Source organism: Kogia breviceps, chromosome 5 (genome assembly GCF_026419965.1).
Source record: "Kogia breviceps isolate mKogBre1 chromosome 5, mKogBre1 haplotype 1, whole genome shotgun sequence".
NCBI classification, from domain to species: Eukaryota; Metazoa; Chordata; class Mammalia; order Artiodactyla; family Physeteridae; genus Kogia; species Kogia breviceps.
In genome coordinates, this window is record NC_081314.1 from 28,153,129 (window position 1) to 28,170,774 (window position 17,646).

General features: G+C 41.9%; 1 protein-coding gene and 1 non-coding gene across 2 annotated transcripts in view; both read right to left on the minus strand.

The window, feature by feature from the left end:
- Positions 1-17,646, minus strand: part of NEK11 (NIMA related kinase 11) — a 240,650-nt gene that overhangs the window by 22,477 nt on the left and 200,527 nt on the right.
- LOC131757848 (U6 spliceosomal RNA) lies at positions 6,035-6,141 on the minus strand. Its single transcript, XR_009336000.1, has one exon. It is a non-coding gene; the product is annotated as a U6 spliceosomal RNA (small nuclear RNA).

The following is a 17,646-nucleotide window of genomic DNA, read 5'->3' on the forward strand; positions in this document are numbered from 1 at the left end:
CTTATCCATTCTTCTGCCTCAGTTATTCTGCTGTTGATCCCTTCTAGAGAATTTTTAATTTCATTTATTGTGCTGTTCATCATTGTTTGTTTGCTCTTTAGTTCTTCTAGGTCCTTGTTAAACGTTTCTTGTATTTTCTCCATTCTGTTTCCAAGATTTTGGATCATCTTTACTATCACTACTCTGAATTCTTTTTCAGGTAGACTGCCTATTTCCTCTTCAATTGTTTGGTCTGGTGGGTTGTTACCTTGTTCCTTCATCTGCTGCATATTTCTCTGTCTTCCCATTTTGCTTACCTTACTGTGTTTGGGGTTTCCTTTTTGCAGGCTGCAGGTTCGTAGTTCCTGTTGTTTTTGGTGTCTGCCCCCAGTGGCTAAGGTTGGTTCAGTGAGTTGTGTAGGCTTCCTTTTGGAGGGGACTAGTGCCTGTGTTCTGGTGGATGATGCTGGATCTTGACTTTCTGGTGGGCAGGTCCACGTCTGGTGGTTTGTTTTGGGGTGTCTGTGAACTTAGTATGATTTTAGGCAGCCTCTCTGCTAATGGGTGGGGTTGTGTTTCTGTCTTGCTAGTTGTTTGGCATAGGGTATCCAGCACTGTAGATTGCTGGTTGTTGAGGGGAGCTGGGCCTTGGCATTGAGTTGGAGATCTCTGGGAGATTTTCACCATTTGATATTACGTGGAGCTGGGAGGTCTCTGGTGGACCAATGTCCTGAACTTGGCTCTCCCACGTCAGAGGCACAGCCCTGATGCCTGGCCAGAGCACCAAGAGCCTGTCACCCACATGGCTCAGAATAAAAGGGAGAGAAAAAGAAAGAAAGAAAGGAAAAGATCAAATAAAATAATTAAAATAAAAAATAATTATTAAAAAAATTTTAAAGTAATTTTAAAAAGGAAGAAAGAAGAGAGCAACCACACCAAAACACAAATCCACCAATGTTAATAAGCGCTAAAAACTCTCCAAAACAAAAGAAAAGAAAAAAAAAAAAAAAAAAAAAGGACAGAGAGAACCCTAGGACAAATGGTAAAAACAAAGCTATACAGAAAAAAGTCACACACAGAAGCATACACATACACACTCAGAAAAAGAGAAATAGGGAAAAAAAAATATTTTGTTGCTCCCAAAGTCCACTGCCTCAATTTGGGATGATTCATTGTCTATTCAGGTATTCCACAGATGCAGGATACATCAAGTTGATTGTGGAGATTTAATCCATTGCTGCTGTGGCTGCTGGGAGAGATTTCCCTTTCTCTTCTTTGTTTGCACAGCTCCTGGGGTTCAGCTTTGGATTTGGCCCTGCCACTGCATGTAGGTCACCTGAGGGAGTCTGTTCTTAGCTCAGACAGGACGGGGTTAAAGAAGCAGCTAATTCGGGGCCTCTGGCTCATTCAGGCCAGGGAGAGAAAAGGGTATGGAGTGCGGGGCGAGCCTGCGGTGGCAGAGGCCGGCATGACGTTGCACCAGCCTGAGGCATGCCGTGTGTCTCCTGGGGAAGTTTTCCCTGTGTCACGGGACCCTGGCAGTGGCGGGCTGCACAGGCTCCGGGGAGGCGCACAGGCTTCTTGGTGGCTGCAGCAGCATAGTGTCTCATGCCCGTCTCTGGGATCTGCATTGATAGCCGTGGCTTGCACCCATCTCTGGAGCTCCTTTAAATGGTGCTCTTAATCCCCTCTCCTCATGCACCACAAAACAAAGAGGCAAGAAAAAGTCTCTTGCCTCTTCAGCAGATCCAGAGTTTTTCCCAGACTACCTCCTGGCTAGCTGTGGCGCAGTAGCCCCCACAGGCTGTGTTCACACAGCCAACCCCAGTCCTCTCCCTGGGATCTGAACTCCGAAGCCCAAGCCTCAGCTCCCAGTGCAGACCGGTCCTGGCGGGTGAGCAGCCAAGCCTCTCGGGCTGGTGAGTGCTGGTCGGCACCGATCCTCTGTGTGGGAATCTCTCTGCTTTGCCCTCTGCACCCCTGTTGCTGCACTCTCCTCTGTGGCTCCGAAGCTTCCCCCCTCTGCCACCCGCAGTCTCCGCCTGCAAAGGGGTTTCCTAGTGTGTGGAAACATTTTCTCCATCACAGCTCCCTCCCACTGGTGCAGGTCCCGTCCCTATTATTTTGTCTCTGTTTTTTCTTTTTTCTTTTGCCCTACCCAGGTACGTGGGAAGTTTCTTGCCTTTTGGGAGGTCTGAGGTCTTCTGTCAGCATCCAGTAGGTGTTCTGTAGGGGTTGTTCCACATGTAGATGTATTTCTGATGTATCTGTGGGGAGGAAGGTGATCTCCACATCTTACTCTTCTGCCATCTTGAAGCTCCTTTCTTCTTTTCTTTTTGATAATAGCCATTCTGACAGGTGTGAGATTATATTTCATTGTGGTTTTGAATTGCATTTCCCTGAGGATTAGTGATGTTGAGCATCTTTTCATTTGTCTGTTGGCCATCTGTATGTCTTCTTTAGAAAAATGTCTATTCAGGTTCTTTGCCTATTTCCTAATTAGGTTGTTTGCTTTTTGATATTGAGGTGTATGAGTTCTTTGTATATTTTGGATATTAACCTCTTACTGGATATGTGATTTACACATATCTTCTCCCATTCAGTAGATGGTCTTTTGGCTTTGTTGACAGTTTCCTTCCTTCCCTGTGCAAAAGCTTTTTACTTTGATGTAATCCCATTTGTCTATTTTTGCTTTTGTTTCCCTTGCCTGAGAGAAGATCTAAAAAAAAAAAAATTGCTAAGATCAATGTCAAAGAAAAACTGCCTGTGTTTCTTCTAGAATTTTTATGGTTTCAGGTCTCATGTTTAAGTCTTTAATCCATTTTGAGTTTATTTTTGTATATAGTATGAGAACACAGTCCAATTTGACTCTTTTGCATGTAGCTGTTCAGTTTTCCCAGAATCATCTACTTTTGGCTTGTGAACAATTTATGAATTATGAATATTTTGCAATAATAATGGTAAAACTTTATTTTTTGGTCAAGAAATGACTAGTATGTGTGTATGCATGCATATATTTATCACCACTTCTTTCATTTTTTTCTTATTATATTTAGGGTAGAAAAGGATGTTGAGCACTCTAAAAACTTCATTAAGAAAATCATAGTAGGGACTTCCCTGGCTGTCCAGTGGTTAAGACTTTGCCTTCCAATGCAGGGGGTGCTGGTGCAGGGGATCCCTGGTTGGGGAGCTAAGATCCCACATGCCTCATGGCCAGAAAACAAAAACATAAAACAGAAGCAATATTGCAACAAATTCAATAAAGACTTAAAAGTAAAGTGGTCCACATTTTAAAAAAAAGAAAATCATAGATCATAGTAAATGTTGAACACATATCAACATTTTAAATGTTGTATTCAGTGTCATGAAATTATAGAAAAATAAGAGTTTCAATTATCTATAAAATTAGCCTATATTGCTATATTTAGTTGCATTTGGGTTTTGGCAACATCAGATATGCTACTTCTCTCGGAAGCCTGGAAAATTTACCTTTGGGAATTTGAAATGATAACAGGAATTTAGAGAGATATTTTCTTCTAAGTGCTATCTCCCATGGACTTAATACTTTTTTTTTTTTTTTTTTTTTGTGGTACACGGGCATCTCACTGTTGTGGCCTCTCCCGTTGCAGAGCACAGGCTCCGTATGCACAGGCTCAGTGGTCATGGCTCTGGCTCACGGGCCCAGCCGCTCCGCGACATGTGGGATCTTCCCAGACCGGGGCACGAACCCATGTCCCCTGCATCGGCATGCGGATTCTCAACGACTGCGCTACCAGGGAAGCCCTGGACTAAAACTTTTGATACTGTGGTCTGCTCTGTGAGTGAGGAGCTAAATTAAACTAATGAAATCCTAAGTGTCACACACACACATACACACAAGCTGTTTGTTTTCTTTCTTACACCAGGTAGACAATCGTTTTGTGGTTATTATAAACATAGAGTTCAAACATCCTAATTTCTTGAAAAAGGAAAGAAACATTATGCCTCTCTGATTTTCTACTCAAATAGAACTTCTTAATGCAAATGAAAGCATGAATCAATCATAAAACAACCTAACTGCTAACCATCATATATTTTAATGATCCCTAATTATTAGAGCAAAATTTAAAGTGAATACAAGCACAATAGAAATTTTTCTCATGGATCCTTAATTTGTATCTATCACTCAGAAAGCTGACCCTGCATATTCCCCGGGCTTTAAAGGAATACAACATTCACTCACATCAAACCTATTTCTTAAATGCAAGCACCTTTCTAGGTATAAACACAGGATACATTGAAGAGCTTCATCAGGTGACAGAGTTCTTCAGACCTGTGCTTGTCTGAGTCTTGTCATCTTGATTATGTTTTGAAAAGGAGAACAAGCATCAACTAGTTTTTCTAAGGCTTCAACCGGAGCTCTTGTTTGTATAGTGATTGTGTGTGTGTGTGTGTGTGTGTGTGTGTGTGTGTGTTCTTGGGTATTATCTGGGCTCCCTAGCCTTGGGCAGGAGCTGAGAGAGGAAACAGCTAGCCTGCCAGCATCATGCACTTGTCTGGCTTGGATCAGAGAGGTGAAAAATGTTCCTGTCAACTGCAGCTTGTGAATTTTTGTAGCATTTAAACTTCTCTTGATTTGCAGGGACTAATGGTAGAGAAATGATCACACAGGAAGAATTAAATATAAAAGCATCCTGGTTCCTAAACATACATTAACAACCTTAGCTTTGCCGGATGTAACGCTTCAGAAAATAACTCTGTGGAACACAGGGAGGAAGAGGAGCTTTCAAGTGGTTTAATCCCAAGGGAAGTTTCAGTGCTGTAAAGCCCAACTGAAGCTACACACGTTAATGCTGTAGCTCCATTTTGTTCTTCTCATCCGATAAAGAAAATAATGGGCAGGGCCTGTATCCCTCCAGCTGCAGGCTGTGGGCACCTTCGACTGAACCAAAGGCAGGTAATTGTCACTTAAACCTGGGACAGTGTCAGCGATCCCAGGTATTACAAGAATCAAGGAAATATTGAAGGACTCTGTGTGACAGAAGTTATTATTGACTTTTGGAGATGAAGCAAATAAAATACGATCTGATTTAAAAGTAAGGGTTCCTGAAGAGTGGGGAAAGTAAGCATAGGTTTAATGCAACATTGTTTGGTCCTTGTGCTGCTGTGGGCCAGGCTGGATCTGGTGGATGAAGCAGCAGTGACAGGCTGAGCCAGCTTGTTATTTTATCACCTTGTAACATTTGCAGGGGGCGTTCCTGGCTCTAAACAGTAATGCTCACCTGCTCCCCACTGATTGCTGATGCTTCTGCTTGTTGTTTCTGGCAGAGAGCTTTGTCAACTAAGTCCTGTTCCTCAAAGTGTGGCCCCAGACCAGTAGCATCAATGTCACCTGGAAGCCCATTAGAAATGCATAATCTCAGGCCCCATTCCAGTACTATGGAATCAGAATCTGCATCTTAAACAAGGATCCTCCACGAATCCTTTCTATGCCCATGAAAATTAGAGACACATCCAAATTGTCCTCACCCATGACCGACTTGCCCACTCTGCAGATTTCTGTACACTGTATTCCCCCCAACAGTCTGCTTCTGACTTTTGTTCCTGCTTTTTCAAGATATATTTGACATGTATCGTTGTGTAAGATTAAGGTGTACACTAAGAGAATTAAACTAATAGGTCATTAGTCTGTGGTGGCTCTGATGCTGATGCAGCCAACATCAGCAAACCAAAATCTAATCCTGTAAATGCCTCAAGGTTACAGAATTGGAACCTAGGGACAACCGAGCACAAACTGCCAATCAGGCTTGAAGCTGCAGCCAGTCAATGATTTCCTCACTTTGCTTCCACCTTTTCTCTGTAAAGTATCTCCCTGAGCTCCTGTCAGTGGAGGCTCCTCACCACTTCTGATTTAACCCCACTCCATTCAAATCTATTTTTGCTCAATAAACAAATTGTTCAATATGCCTGTTTATCTTTTACCATGTACAAGGTGATGAGTTGATACATGTACATCATGATTTGATACACTTACCACAATAAGGTTAGTGAGTGCACGGTCACCCCACAGTTACTGTAAAATATGGAACACGTCACAGAATTGCACGTCATCCTTAGGCAGGGGCCATGCTGCCCTCCTCTGTGTGGGTCCAGTTTCAGCATATGTCCTCCCAGAGGGAGCACCCTACCTCCAGCTAAGCCCATTTCCTGTTCTCTTCTAATTCTCTAACTGCCACACGAATTCTTCACTGGCCTTCACTTTAATGTTCCCCTGTCTCTCCCCCCATTAGATCAAATAATAAGGTGGGAAGGAAGAAAGGAAGGAAGGGAAGGAAGGAGGGAGGGAGGGAAGGGAGGAACGTGGAGGGAAGGAAGAGGAGGAGAAGGAAGGATGGAAGAAAAGTAACAAGGCAGGAAGGAGGGAAGGAAGAGTGAGAAGGGTATAGGGAAGGAGGGAGGGAGACCTAGTTTTCATGGCTCCATGTGTTGCAGGAGCTCATGAGCTCTGTTTCAAATACACCCAAGCAAATATATCCCATCCCCTATTTCCATTTTAAAATGAAGCAGTGCCTTCATACAGTGTTCAAGACAGTGTTCATTGGTGTAACAATTTGGAGGGCGCTTTGCCAAAATTTATTCAAGTTCTTAAAGTGAACATTCTCTCTGATCCAGCAATTTCAGAATTTACCCCACAAATGTACTTGCATAAATGCACAGAAATGTTTGTCAAAAGTATCTATCACAGGATTGTTTAATAGCAAAAAGCTATAAATAGCTGAAAGTATCAATACAAGTTGTTTTGAAAAATCAGTGCATGTCTCTGCAATGGAATAGTATCCCGGCATGAAAATGAACTGAGGAAGGTTTGTGTGTGTTTCTGTGGTGAGCTGTCTAGACTATGTTGTTATCTGAGAAAAAGAAGGTGCCAGACAATGTACATACTACCCCATGCATGTTATTTTTAGTGTGTGTGTACATTTGTATGTTTATAAAACATAGTTACTAACTTACTGTATTTGCATCCAATGGAATTCTACAGCCATTACAAACGCTACTTTGGCAGAATTTTGAATACTTGGGACATCTTTGTGATGTGATGCTAAGTTAAAAAAAAAAAAGCAGGACATTAGTGTCATGGTTTTTCTTCCCCTCCTTACTTGAGCATTTTCCAATGTTATTAAATATTCCCCCAAATATCATTTATTTATCTATAATATTATATCCTACTCTTGGGTTTTTAAGTTGTTTTCAGTTTTTCCAAATCATATATAATGTTGACAAACTTTTATTTTACCTAATGTTGTTTTTGAATTTCAGGCTCTCTCCTAAGATAAATGTCTTGTGATTACTGGTTCATAGGGTATGAGATTTTATTATAATTATTGGTTCATAGGATGTGACCCTTGATATTTATTGCCAACTTGGTTTCTGTAATTCACAAAGATTTTTAATGTAATATTTTCAATTTTTGTTAATATGATTAGTTATTAAAAGTCATCATTTGTTCCACAAATTTTAAAATTTGGCATAAAACAGTTATTTATGCCTACTGTGTGCCAAGCTGCCTTGAAGCCACTGGGCACATCATCACGAATAAGACATGGTCTCCACCTTCAACTCAAAGTGTGATCCCAGGACAGCACACATAATTAGAATGTGATGCAATTTGGCCCATCATAGAATTATGCCCAGCGTGCCATGGAACACAGCAGGCCTATAATGTAACTGTGACAATTAACTCAGAAAGGGATGATATTCTTACACTTCACTTTGATGCTTCTCTCACGTTCCAGCTAAAGACTGATTCTAAGGTAGTGAGGGGGGAGTTTTCTTTTCATACTCCTGTCAAAGTTCAAGTATTAACTACACCTGACATAAAAAGGAAGTAGAAAATAAACTTACCTTAGTTTGTGTGTCAACTATCTATATTTCTGTGTCACCATTTATATATTTCACAGATGCAGAAGGTTATAAGTCTCCTTCAAAGACACATACGTTCATCCTGAATCTATAAACAAACTTGACCTTCCCACAGCCCATGTTTCCCTGCCTGCTTAGAATAGAAAGATGGTTGTCTAGTCTTCAAAGCATTTGCCCCAACTTCCAAAAAATATCTCCAAATAAAAGAGACAACCCAGCCTCCACAAATAGCACTGTCAACCCTCTTAATATTTCTTAGGTCAAGAAATTCTTAACTGAAACATTCTAACTAGGTTGACTAACTGCAATTGCCAATATTTGACTTTTTTAACTTGTAAAAGTAGCTATTTCATGTAGTTCAACTAAAACCTGCAATTTAATTCTTCCTGTTTCTTCCCAATACTACCCATATATTAGAACTAATTGAAACTTCATTTCACACCAAATGATTTCTGCAGTATCTGCTCCAGATATAAAGAAAAGGTGGAAAAATTATTAACACACGTTTATGCTTGGTTTTCACTCCTTAGTCAGATGATCAGTAAGATAAAATTAGAATACAGTATTTCCTAAATCGAAGGGAAAGAGGTTTCCTGCTTATTTAAACAGAGAGACTTCTAGCTGATGCAGAATTAGGAGTCAGGGGCAAACATTGGCAGGCAAACCCAGCAAACTGCCAAACAAACTATAATTCATAATCTCCAACCCAAACAAGGCTGGTGTCCTCCTCTTAAGACAAACATGATGCTGAGAGTGTGTTATGAATCCAAGATTATTACTAATGCAAAGCTGTGCATCAGAGATTTAGGGAGAAGGAAAGAAGAGAGAGAGAGAGCGAGAGCACACGCTTCAGCCCAAAATTCATGAAGGCCCCTTTTCTATTACTCTTATCAGATTTAAATTCATATTGTAAAAAATTAAGTTAAGTAATTCTGTAGAGGGTGCTGATATGGGAAGTGATGCCTTGGAGCTTGGAAAGCTGGCCTTATCCCATAAAAGCATCAGAATTTTCTTCAAAAGCTATTTCATAGCTTGAAATGCTTTTTGGAGTCCTGCTATTCAAAGTGTAATCCACAGCTCCAGCCAGTGTTTCTCAGACTCTAAAGTGCATACGAGATGGGGATGTAGTGAGAGAGTAGCACTGACATATATACACTACCAAATGTAAAATAGCTAGTGGTAAGCTGCAGCATAGCATAGGGAGATCAGCTCGGTGCTTTGTGTCCCCCTAGAGCAGTGGGATAGGGAGGGTGGAGGGAGGCTCAAGAGCGGGGGATATGGGGAATATATGTATACATAGAGCTGATTCACTTTGTTTTAAAGCAGAAACTAACACAATGTTATAAAGCAATTATACTCCAATAAACATGTATTAAGAAAAAAAATCAAATACTATGTGAAAATCAATTTAGAACAAGAAATGAGGATGACAGTGTCCAATCTATTCCCAAGATTTGAGATTTTGTGCGGAGCCCGACAGGCACACACATCACACACATCCGTAAATAATTTTGGTTACTTCTGAATGAAATAAAAATACTTTTGTCAAAAAAAAACACAATAAAAAAAATTTAAAAAAAAACAAAAAAAAAATAATAAAAGTGCATACGAATCACTTGGAGTCTTGTTAAACGGAGATTCTGATCCAGCGGGTCTGGGTGGGGCCGGACAGCCTGCATTTCCAACCAGCTCCTGTGAGGGGGTGATGCTGTGGGTGGGACCGTGCTTTGCATAGCACGGGTAAAACACCCTTCTGATGGCCTTTGTTCCTCTTTCTAAATTGGCGATCTTGTCCTACAGGTCACATACTGAACACTGAAGTCAAGAGGCCCCCCTCAGTGACCTTGCTCTCTCCTCATTCAAATCTTCCTGCCTGTAAAATGGGGCGAACAAACCTAATAGAGGGGAGAATGTTCAACTTTCCTGGTAGGAGGAAATTTGGAGATTATCCTAATCCAACACTTTCCCCTCTACCCCCCAGCCCATCTGTACCCTAAAGTCAGAGCCTGAGATGTTGCCTACAGGGTTTGCAGCTTTCAGCCCATCCCATCGGGCGTGGGAGAGCTCTGCAGGATAAGGGTCTCTTGCAGATATTTTCAAATAAGTGGAAGTAACTAAAAAAAAAAAAAGAAAAAAAAAATTGCTCAAAATTTCTCACAAACCTCACCTTAATGAGGGGTCTCCTCCTTTGGTGTTAGGAAAGAAGACAAGAAACACAGCGTTTCCAGGTGGGAGGTGGTAGGGGATTCCTTCCTGCCTGGCCCTCTTTCCACAGCAGTAAAAGCACAGTTCAATCTTGATCTGCTCCCACCTGTCAAGAGCAGGTGTCAGCTTCAGTTATTGTTTTGCAAATTCATTTCAGTCCTTTAATGATACTCAGTGGAGAATGAGGTAGTGCTTCCCTTATCTCTGCTGTTTTTCCTAAGGCCTGTGCCTCATGGGCTTTCCCAGGCTCTATCTCCTCCCTCCCTCCCTCTTACTCTGGAATGCATGTCTGGTAAAATGTACTGTGATAAACCCATCTGCAGTCATCAAGGGAGAGGTATAATAAAGGCAAGGGGTGAACATGTTTGAAATACAAAGTGAGGAACGTCATTTTTTATTTATGGAGAAACATTTTAATTTGGGACATAAAATCAAATGTAACTATGCCTAGGGAATCAAGACTAAAAAGGAGTTGTTCTCATTTAAAGAGTCTGCTCTCTTATGTCCTTTTGTAGTTGCTGTAACACTGTTTTTGTAGTTGCTGTAACACCGCTTTTAAGTCCAACAGGTCCTCTTGTCATTAAGGTCCTCAGTGACAGTTTAGCCAGTAAATTTCACATCACATGTGGGTGGCCATATAATTTGTTGTCTAAACCAGGACCCTTTTGACAATGGAACGGGCACCATTGGTGATAGTGCTTCTGTGTCAGGTGGGCACTGAGACTATCTCAGGTTAACCAAGAGGTTCTGGAGATTGAATTAATCACCATTGCCTAGGGATTTAATCAACCGTGCTGTGTAGTGAAGCCACCATTAAAATCCAAAAGGACGGGTTTCAGAGAACTTCCAGGTTGGTGAAGCAGAATGCCTCCATGTGCCACCGTGCTGGGCTCCAAACTCCAAGAGGACTGAAGTTTCTTTGTTCTCGACCTCACTCTATGAATCTCTTCATCTGGCTGTTGGTTCCTGTGTTTTAATATCCTCGGGAGAGATTGACTACAAAGGGGGAGCACATGGGAAGTTTCGGCAGTGAGGAAACCATCTTTCAGTCTCGATGGTGCTGATGTTTATATAACTATAGGTACTTATCAAAATTGATAGAACTGTATAATTTAAAAAGTGAATTTTATTGTATGCAAATAAAAGAGTGATGAATTTGTCAAACCTCATAGAACCAAACTCTAAAAAGGGTGAGTTTTACTAGATATAAATGATCTCTTCCTTAATAAAATAAATGGAAAACAAGTAAATAAAAAAGTCTAAAAAATTGAGGCCTTAAAAACATACATATATAAATATATTTTTATATAATACTTGGCTTTTGTTAAGATTGAGCCCAACTCATATTCTGGTAATAAACTCTCCCAGGGTGAAATCCTCTGAATCAGTGCTTCTCAAACTTTAACATGTACGTGAATCTCCAGAGAGTTTATTAAAACGCAGATTCTGATTCTACATTTCTCACAAGCTTCCCAGTGATGTCAATGCTGCTGGTCTGTGGGCCACACTTTAAGTAGCAAGGCTGAGGACACCAGTGAGATCACCTAATATATAAAGGCCAAGAGAATCATTCACTCAGATTGAACAAGCCCTTCATGCATGACTCACTGCCTTGGCCTGTGTGAGTTACAGGATTGGTCCCTCAGCAACAGTGTGTCACTTACACACCCACTGCTGAAAGCTGACCCGCTGTCATTCCATAGGTCCTCCTCTTTGGCCTCCAGTGGAAGCCTGGGGCCAGGCCTGGAAGTGAATGCAGTTGACAGTGGTGAAGAAAGCTCTTCTTAAGAGAAACCCAAAAACTCCTGCCCTGAAGCTAGAGGCTTCAGGAGGTCCATGAAGCCACAGAGGCCCAGCCAGCCAGCCACCCATCCTTCCAGCCACCCATCCATCCATCCATCTATGTATGAAAAGCAACATCTCTTCAAATGTCCATGGAAATTACTCGGCGAGAAAGGAAGTCCACACTTATTTCTTGTGCTTCTGCAGATATTCGAATGACTTTGATTGGCCCCCCACCTAACAACTGCTCAAAGTGAATGCTGCCTGGACCCCAGCAGGGGCGTTCCATTTGTGGACAGTCTCCCAGCAGGAGTAAGAAGTGGCCCTGACAGGAAGCCAAGTGTTGGAGGATGGTAAATGGCTGGCTTTTATATTTAACAACTTCATGACATTTTCCCAGCAAATTGGCACTTCTTTTTGCATGCTAAAAATAATGCTCTATAAATGGCTTCACAGACAGCTTCTTTGCCCACAGATGCCCTCAGGTATGAAACATCACTTAGCAGGCTAACACATTACAACACCTTCAGATATTTGCTTAAGGCTTTTCAAAAGGAAGCAACCACGTGTATATCCAGAGTCTATTTTAAGTCGTTAACATTTATTGAGTACTTACTATGTGCCGTGAAGTATCCTAAGTGCATTTCATACATTCATAATCCCAACTAACGCTCAGAACAATCTCACGAGGTAGGAGCCATCACTTTTTTTTTTTTTTTTTTTGCGGTACGCGGGCCTCTCAGTGTTGTGGCCTCTCCCGTTGTGGAGCACAGGCTCCGGATGCGCAGGCTTAGCGGCCATGGCTCACGGGCCCAGCCGCTCCGCGGCATGTGGGATCTTCCTGAATCGTGGCATGAACCCCTGTCCCCTGCATCGGGGCAGGCGGACTCTCAACCACTGCGCCACCAGGGAAGCCCCATCACATTTTATAGATGAGAATTGGTTGGGTAACTTGTCCAAGGACACACACTAGTAATGAGAAACAGGGACATAAATCCCAGCCCCTACTGTTCCCTGCCCTGGACTTCCCTCCTGACCACTATGCTAGGGTCACCCTTTGCCTGACACTGCATGTATTTATTCTCACTAAGCCCCGGGGCTCCCAGCTGAGGGATCGTGAAGGAACACTGCACTACAATCATCACCTGTCCCGCTCCACTTCCTTACAGAGCCTCACTCTCACACAAGAGGGGATGAAGCCATTTGCCTGGTACCCTGAAGCCACGCACACTGGAAGGTTTGTTCTTACCTAGGTCCTACCTTTCTTATGTAAAGATGGGGAAAGCTGTAGAGGAAGCAAACTTGGTTCAGGAAATCAGGAGTTCAGTTTTGAACATCCTGAGTTTGAAATGCTTCATGAACATCCATGGGAAGCAAGAGCAGGTTAAAATTCACATATTACTGAAAGAATAATGGATGAAAAGATGTCCTGTCATACAGAGTGAAGTACGTCAGAAAGAGAAAAACAAATACCATATGCTAACACATATATATGGAATCTAAAAAAAAAAAAAAAATGGTCATGAAGAACCTAGGGGCAAGACGGGAATAAAGATGCAGACCTACTGGAGAATGGACTTGAGGACACGGGCAGAGGGAAGGGTAAGCTGGTACAAAGTGAGAGAGTGGCATGGACATATATACACTACCAAACGTAAAACAGATAGCTAGTGGGAAGCAGCCGCATAGCACAGGGAGATCAGCTCGGGTGCTTTGTGACCACCTAGGGGGTGGGATAGGGAGGGTGGGAGGGAGGGAGACGGAAGAGGGAAGAGATATGGGAACATATGTATACGTATAATGGATTCACTTTGTTATAAAGCAGAAACTAACACACCATTGTAAAGCAATTATACTCCAATAAAGATGGTAAAAAAAAGTTGTGATGGATGGTATGTTCTTAAAAGCAACATGGGAGAATAGATGGGAGTGGAGACAAAACAAGGTTTGCCATGAGTTGTTGATTGTTGAACTGGCTGATGAGTCCGTTGGGATTAATTATACTATTATGACTACTCCTGTATATGTCTGCAACTTCCAAAACTGAAGTTTTTAAAAATTCAGAAGGACACAGCATCACATATAGGATACCATAAAAAATGTATAACTTGGATCTGATCATGAGGAAATACCAGACAAATCCAAACTGAGGGACATTCTACACAATTGGCCTGTACTCTTCAAAAATGTCAGTATCATGAAAGATGGCAAGTAACTGAAGATCTGTTCCATAATAAACAACACCAAAGAGGTGTAACAATGAAATGAAATGTGTGATCCTGGTTTGTATCCTGGATCAGAAAAAACAATTTTTATAAAGGCCATTATTGGGGCAATTGGTAAAATTTGGATATGGGTTGGTATATCAAATAGTATATCAATGTGAAATTTCTTAAATTTAATCATTTACTATGATAATCTAAATGAATGTCTTTGTTCTTAGGAGCTTCACATTTAAATATTTAGAAGTAAAGAATCATGGTGAATGAAATTTATTCTCAAATTACACTATAAAAATAATTACAATAATTTATATATATTATATAGATAGATATAGAGAGATTATGCAAATGTGGCAAAATAATAATCGGTGAATCTAGATGAAGCAGACGTAGGTGTTCATTGTGCTATTCTTACAACTTTTCTTAGGCTTGACATTTTTCAGAAAAAAAATTAATTTGATTTACCTGATGCAGTTAGTATCCCTATAATACATCCCTTGCGTTCCCTTCCTTACAGCCTTTTGAATAAAAAGCTATCTTCTTTACTCTTTAGAGATGAGTACCAAATACTTGATTCTTCTTTAAGAATGTCTCTCTTATGTATCAGTTTTACATGTATTAAGTCACTGACTCATCTCAGCAGGCCCTGCACATACTTCCCAGCTGCTGGGGGTGCCCCTAGGGGTCGGCCCTCTGCCGTCAGCCCCTGTGGGGATTGACTTGGCTGAGTAATTCCTTGTCACAGTCCCTTTCTGGGGTAGCCCACATCCAGTGCATGGTTTGCCTGGGATCATATAGGCCTAGCCCTCTCACCCCCAACTCCGGGGAGCCCTGCAGTGCTGGCCCAGCTTTACAGCTCTCTGCAGAATCAGCAGAGGCCTCCGCTGAGACCACATCACAGCTTGGCGTGTCCCTGTGCCCATTCTTCATCCTTTGCCCTCCTTCCTGCAGATGTTGGCCTCAAGGACACCCCCTCACAGACCTCCTGCACAAAAATCCCCAACCCCAAGTCCACTTCCCAGGTACCCAGCTGTGGCAATAATAGGATGACCATTTTGCAGATGAGAAAACTGAACCTCAGAAAAAACCACTTGCCTAAGCTCAGAAAGCCATCTACTGGTGAAATTAAGACTACCCTTCAAATCCTACATCTCTGTTAAGGCCGAGGCCAAGTTCCCTCTTCCCCCAGAGACATCCTCTACTTCCTTTTCTCACCTTGACACCCTCACCATCTGTTCTGTTTGGCACATGGCTATGGTCCCACTTGGGTACTTTTTTTAACCATCACCTCAGATTACATAACCACTGTATTGTTATTTAGTTTTTCAGTTTGAAGTTTGGTGCTTTCCCTGCATTATAATCTCCTGGGGGACAAATGTCCTTTATTGTTCTTTGCATCCCAACAGTTGCTGTCCACATGCTGAGGATGTGGCCAGTACATTACTATGTAGGGAAATAATGCAAGATTCCACCTCTTCTGGCTGTCCTCTAAGTCTTAGAACCTGAGGAAACACAACATTCTCAGAAGATCCTCAGCCCTGCAGCCTCAACTTCCTCTTCACATTTTCTGGAATGGTGTAGGGCTTTGTGACATGGAATATAAGGGGATGGCACGTTATTCTGCCAGAGGAGCAGTACCATCCATGGAGGAGTAGCCCAAACTGTATCTGTGAGCCAGAAAACATTTGGTCAAATTCAGTCAAGCAGTAAGGAAGAAAACAGCAAAAGAGGAATAAATTCACTGGAATGCATCTTGGTCACTTATTTTGGCAAAACTGCTTTCATTTTAATTATTTAAAGCATTTTGTAATGTGCTAGGAAGTGAGATGTTGTATGCTTTGCAAAAGTAATGAAGTCTTAGATCAAAAATCTGACAACACCACATTATTAAATTTTAAGGATGAAATAAGCGAGTTGCTTTTCTTGTCTTTGAAAATTATCGACTGGGAGCTTAGCAAAAGCCTTCTCCATAATCTCCTCCCAGCAAGGACAAGTGGAATGAGGGAGGGATGGGAAAGTTTAGTTCAAACTCCCTCACTTCCAGATCCTGGGAATCTCTTGTTGCCATGGTAACTGTGTTACTAGGTTACCACTCAGGTACAAGCAAGACTTGAAAACAATCGGCATCTAAACACATTATCAGCTTGAGGTTTGGAAATAACTTTCAGCACTTTTTTCCTCCTTTGTTTCCTAACATCACCCTATATGATGATGTGTTGCATTGCAAGAACAATATAAATGCACATCGACTGAAAAATAATTTTTGCCAAACTTCCTAACTATTCAACCAGCACCAACAGAGGACGTAGATTTTAGAGAGAAGCTTCTGAATTGGAACATCTACAGGAGGGGTCAACAAACCATATAGCCCACAGGCCAAATCTGACCTGTTACTTGTTTCTGTACATCTTGTGAGTTAGGAATTGCTTGAACATTTTTAAATGATTGAAAAAAATCAAAGGAAGAATAATATTTTGTGCCACCTGAAAATTATATGAAATTCATTTGCAGTTTGAAAACTATGTTTTGCTAAATCACAACCATACTCATTAATTCACATTGTCCATGGCTGCTTCTGTGTTATAGGAGCAGAGTTGTAATGGTTACAGAAATCATATGGCCCATGGAACCTAAAATATTCACCATCTAGCCCTTCACAGAGCGAGTTTCCCACCCCTGATCTGGAGACATGGAGAAGTTAGACTAGGAGGCTGGGGTCTCTTCCCTGCCAAGAAGTTTATAACAGGTGTTTAGTCTGTTTGGGCTGCTACAGCAAAGCAGCACAGGCTGGGTGGCTTATAAACGACAGACATTTTTTTGCTCACAGTTCTGGAGGCTGAGAAGTCCTAGGTCAAGGCACCAGTGTGGCCAGCTTCTGGTGAGGCCCTCTTCCTGGGTCATAGCTAGGGCCTTGTCATATGGCAGAAGAGGCAGGGTTCACTCTGGAGGCTCTTTTATAAGGCACTGATCCCACTCAAAAGGGCCCCACCCTTATGATTTAAGTACCTCCCAAAGGCCCCACCTACTAATACCATCTCCTTTGGGGGTTAGGATTTCAACATGTGAGTTTGGGGGGAACACGTTCAGACTACGGCCAGCATCTTGCATGAAGATTCAGGCCTCTTCAACTGAGCTGTGCACACCGCATTCACTGCTGCTTCTAGAAGAACACAGCTGTGATTTTTGTGGTGACCAAATGGAACGGCACCACATGACTGACCACATTCTGTCCATATGTTCTCGCACTGCACTCTCCAAGGGGTCAGGCCACAGGCTACTTACTCCCACATGCAATTCATCTTTGCACTGGCCACTGCACTGTTGAAAACTGGTGGTCCTGCTAGTGTGTCTGGAGCTGAGCTGGTGACACTCCTTCTGCCTGAAAATCAATGCACAGCCCTTACTGACTCCATCAGCACTTCAGCAACTTCAAGGCAACAGTCAAGGTAAATCAGAAGACAGAAGCTATCACAGGTGAATTCTATCAAACATTTATAGAAGAGCTAACACCTATCCTTCTCAAACTCTTCCAAAATACAGCAGAGGGAGGAACACTCCC